Here is a 5528-nt window from a genome sequence, read left to right as displayed (position 1 = left end):
CCTAGCTATTATTATTCTAACATTATATATGGCTTTGTGGAACATTCAATATCTGTACCTCCCTCACCACCCCGCATCCCCTTTCCCATCTCCAGCTCCACCAAACACACACACACAATTATCTTTCACTGGACTTAATTTTATTAAGTCTCTCTAGATTGTTACAAATTACTAAGGAAACCACTCACTGAGGTTACTCCTTCAGACAGGACACACTCATGCACCCACTCCACAGGTGGTTACTGAGCATCTACTATGCGCCGGGCACTGCTCTCAGTACTATGGGAATAGCAGTGAACAAAGCATAGTTCCCTCCCTCTGGGAACTTATATTCTGCAAGGAAAGAAAGGCAGTCAACAAATAAGAAGCTGTGTCTACTATATTTAAAATACATAATCAACAAGAACCTAGTGTATAGCACAGGGAACTCGGCTCAGTATTCTGTAATAACCTAAACGGGAAAAGAATTTGAAGAAGAATGGATACTTGTATGGGTATAAGTGAATCACTCTGCTCTTCACCTGTAACTAACACATCATTGTTAATCAACTACACTCCAACATAAAATTTTTGTAAAAAGATCTACAAAAAAAATAAGAAGCTGTGTAATGCGTCACGTAAGTGCTCATGAGAAATAAAAAAAGTAAGAGGGAGGCAGTTAGTACTTTGTAGAGAGGAGTCAAGCAAGGCCTCTCTAAGAAAAACACATTTGAGCTGAGACCTGAAGGAAGCAAGAGTATTCCAGGCAGAGGGAACAAAAGAAAATGCAAAGGCCCTGAGGCAGGGGCAGTTTGGCATGTCCCAGGGACAGGAAGGAGGCCAGCAGGGCTAGAGGAGAATGAGCAAGATAGTTACGGCATAAGAGAGGAACCTGGGACCCCAGGGATCATGTAGGGCTTCAGGGCCACCTGAGGACTTCTTTCTTCACTCAGAGTGAGATGGGAAATCTTTGGAGTGTTTTGAGCAGAGGAGTGATATTAACACACATTTTAAAAGAATCACTCTGGGGACTTCCCTGGTGGCGCAGTGGTTGAGAATCTGCCTGCCAATGCAGGGGACACGGGTTCGAGCCTTGGTCCTGGAAGATCCCACATGCCGCGGAGCAACTAAGCCCATGCACCACAACTACTAAGCCTGTGCTCTAGAGCCCGCAAGCCACAACTACTGAAGCCCTCACACCTAGAGCCCATTCTCCGCAACAAGAGAAGCCACCGCAATGAGAAGCCTCTGCACCGCAAGGGAGAGTAGCCCCCTCTTGCCGCAACTAGAGAAAGCCCGTGCGCAGCAAAGAAGACCCAACATAGCCAAAATGAATAAATAAATAAGTCTTTAAAAAAAATAATAATCACTCTGCTGCATTGAGAATACACTGAAGGAGGCAGAGGTAGAAACTGTGAGACCAGTTAGGAGCCTACTGCAAAATAAAAGATAAAGAGTGACAGTGGCTTAGACCAGAGAGATAGGCACTGGGAGATGACGAGAAGCAGATGGATTCTAGATGTACTGTGAAGGTAGCGCACATAGGGTTTTCGGACAGATTGGATGGATGAGTGGGTGAGAGAGAGAGAGAAAGGACTTATGAAAAGAGGAAGAATAAAACAAGAAAGATTTAGTGCAGTATAAACATGAGGAGTTTGGTATCTAGAAAGAGAGGAAGCAGTAGAATAAAAGTGAAATCTAGACAAAAATTGTACTTTATGCACTCCTGTCCCTCTTCCACCTTCTACCATCCACACTCCCTTGCCTCCCAACCCCTATCAGCCTCACTCCTTTACAGTATAAACTGCACAGGCCTCAATCGCAAAAATGTCTAAAATTAATAACAGTTTTAAACAAAAAAATTCAAAATACTCTCCTAAATTAAAGTTTGGATCAAAGAGGAAACCAAAAGTAGAATCACAAAAACTTCTAGAAGTAAACATAAGAGTAAATCTTTGTGACCTTGGTTTACACACAGATTTCTTAGATGCCAACACCTAAAGCACAAGCCATGAGAGAAAAAATTGATAAACTGGATTTCATCAAAATTCAGTTTCCGCACTTTGAAAAACACTGTTAAACAGAATGAAAGGACAAGCCACCGACTGAGAAAAAGTATTTGCAAATTATACCCCTGATAAAGGACTTGTGTCCAGAATACATACAGAAATCTATATCTTCACTAAAAAGAAAACAAATCACCTAATTTTTAAAGAGCCAAAAGATTTAAACAAACATTTCACCAAAGAAGATATACACAGAGCACATGAAAAATGCTCATCATGAATCATTAGGGGACTAAAAATTAAAACATAATGAGATATCACAACACACCTATTACAATGACTAAAAGTCCAAGTGTTGGCCAAGAGGTGGAGGTACTGGACCTCTCACACTGGCTAGTGGTCATGTAAAACAGCATAACCATTTTGGAAAATAGTTTGGCAGCCTCTTAAAAAGTTAAGAAATTACCCATTTGTTCCAGTCGTTCCACTTCTAGGTATTTATTCAAGAGAAATGAAAACGTATGTCCACACAAATATTCACAGCATATTTATCTGTAATAGCCCCAAACTGAAAACCACCCAAATGGCCATTAACAGGTGAATGGATAAACACATTGTGGTAAATCCATATAATGTAATACTACAAAATGATAAAAATAAACTATTGGGCTTCCCTGGTGGCGCAGTGGTTAAGAATCCGCCTGCCAATGTAGGGGACACGGGTTCGAGCCCTGGTCCAGGAAGATCCCACATTCCGTGGAGCAACTAAGTCCATGCACCACAACTACTGAGCCTGTGCTCTAGAGCCCGAGAGCCACAACTACTGAAGCACACGCACCTAGAGCCCGTGCTCCACAACAAGAGAAGCCACCGCAATGAGAAGCCCACACACCGCAACGAAGAGTAGCCTCCGCTCGCCGCAACCAGAGAAAAGCCCTCCCGCGGCAACGAAGACCCAACGCAGCCAGAAACAATAAATAAATAAAATAATAAAATAAATAATTTTTTTTTAAAAAATGATGAAAATAAACTATTAACACACACAAAAACATGGATGGATCTCAAAATAATAATGCTGATGGAAAGTAGCCAGACCAAAAATGTGTAGACTCTATTATTCCATTTATATAAAATTCTAGGGAAAAAAAATGAATCTATAGTGACTGAAAGCTGACTAGTGGTTGCCTAGGGACAGAGAGGCAGGATTTATGGGAGCACAGAAGGACAGTAGGATGTATTACAAAGGACCAGGAGGAAACTTTGAGGGTGATGGACATGTTCATTATCTTGATTCAGATGATGGTGTCACAGTGTCTACATATGTCGAGACTCTTTAAATATGTACAGTTCGTTATACATCAATTATATCCCCATAAAGCTGTTAAAATTTTTCATTGGGGGAAATACTACAATTATAGTGCTTTGGGAAAATAATAATTAGGATACTGTATGTCCAACTTTAAAGCCAGAGTTATAATTTTTGATAGGAACTACATTAAATCTATTTACCAGTTTGGGGAAAATTAGCTTACTTAATATGTCGATTCTTCCAATTCGTGAATAAAGTATGTTTTTCCATTTATTCAGATCCTCTTCAATTTCTGTCTTCCTTGTTTTACAGTTTCCAGCATACAAGTCCTGTACATGTTTTGTTAGATTTACACCTAAATTCTTCTTTTTCTTTCTTTTTGTTTTTAAGTAATTGTATATTGTATTGTATTTTTTTTTTTTTTTGGCTGCATTGGGCCTTTGTTGCTGCATGCAGGCTTTCTCTAGTTGCAGCGAGCGGGGGCTACTCTTCATTGCAATGCACAGGCTTCTCACTGCGGTGGCTTCTCTTGTTGTGGAACACGGGCTCTAGGCACACGGGCTTCAGTACTTGTGGCTCTCGGGCTCTAGAGCATAGGCTCAGTTGTTGTGGTGCACGACCTGAGTTGCTCCATGGCATGTGGGATCTTCCCGGACCAGGGATCAAACCTGTGTCCCCTGCACTGGCCGGCAGATTTTTAACCACTGCGCCACCAGGGAAGTCCCTGTATTTCTAATTTTGGTGTCCACATGTTCACTGCTAGCATACAGCCTAAAGAAATACAACTGATTTTTGTATGTTTATGTTATACCCTAAAACCCTACTGAACTCACTTCATAGTTCTGAGTTTGGGGGGAAATTCTTTGGGATTTTCTACATCAACAATCATGTACCTCAGAAAACAACCACTTAAGGTGAATCTAAATTAATTAAAATGAAGTTCAAAATTACACAGTAAATTGTGGGGAAAAAGTCTGATTGGGATTTTATCATAAAAATCAAGCCAGAACTACTGAAATAAATTTATTTTCTCTTATACTTCACAAGATTTACGTTATAACTGCATCTCTGTTAATTCTTAGAACAAAGAATGAATCAATGTTGGAGTTGGGAGAAAAGGAACATCCTTCTCACAATCTTGTATGATGTGGCACCCTTTATGTTTAGCTTTTGCAATGCAATCATAAAGAATGTCCTGTTTTGCAAAAACTGTATGATGTCTTCATTGATATTTTAAGGGTCTTCCTAATCCTTTGATCCTAAACTCACTCCCTTGAAGCACTTATTGGATCATCATTGTCCATGTTCAGAGTTTTATAATTATTAACTAGTTCAGTGCTGCTGCATCACCCTGGCCAGTGGCTTTGCAAAATTCAAGCAGGTTTCTAATACCACTTTCATCAACTTCATTAAATTCTGAAAATTTTGCAGTATTTGCCATTTTATTTTGCAGTCATGTTGCACTGACTATTGCATATTTACAAAACCTGATAATCAGTATGCTCATGTACTAGGGAATAACAAAACTGACTCCACATCAGATCTGTTTCTTTTACTTTAACCTTTGTACTTTGTTTTTGCTACAACTTAATGTTGCCTATAGCCTAAAATATACAGGATAGCCAATTCTCAAGGCTCTGGCCTTTACAGGTGTAACACTTTTCCATTCATAGAGAGATAAAAAGTTGCAGAACAGAGAATAACGTTTGTCTTGTTGGAGGTTTACAGGAACACCATGACCTGACCTAAGTGGACAGCTACAAGAACAGCGGATTCCGACACCAAGTTTGCAACAGCTAACAACACTCCCTCCCCTTTTAGTATAAAAAAAGCCTGAATTCTACCTCGGGGAAGATGGTTCTAGCCCATCTTACCTGAGGACCCTAGCCCACCATCTTCTCGGTCTGCTGGCTTTCCGAATAAAGTCACTATTCCTTGCCCCAACCACTCGTCTCTCGATTTGTTGACCTGTTGTGCGGCAAGCAATATGAGCTTGGGCTCCGTAACGATCATTAGAGAATACTTATTGTTTTCTTATGCCACATCACTACTGTGGAGACTCTAATAACAGGCATTGTACTACTGCAAACCTTAAAACAGTCATACCCTTTGCCCAGAAAGTCTATTCTATAAATATCGTCAAGATATGCATAAACATATGCACACATATGTTTACAGGAATATTTAAAAGAAAAAAAAATTAGTGCACCCTAAGTGCCCCAAAATAGAAAACT

At 40.1% G+C, this 5528-nt stretch overlaps 1 long non-coding RNA gene across 2 annotated transcripts in view; it reads right to left on the bottom strand.

Annotated features, from left to right (window-relative positions):
* Positions 1–5528, bottom strand: part of LOC309642227 — a 159741-nt gene that overhangs the window by 35825 nt on the left and 118388 nt on the right. The window lies entirely within an intron of this gene.

The sequence above is a fragment of the Balaenoptera physalus genome, assembly GCF_965194825.1.
Source record: "Balaenoptera physalus genome assembly, chromosome: 14".
NCBI classification, from domain to species: domain Eukaryota; kingdom Metazoa; phylum Chordata; class Mammalia; order Artiodactyla; family Balaenopteridae; genus Balaenoptera; species Balaenoptera physalus.
This window is presented reverse-complemented; position numbering and strand designations above follow the sequence as displayed.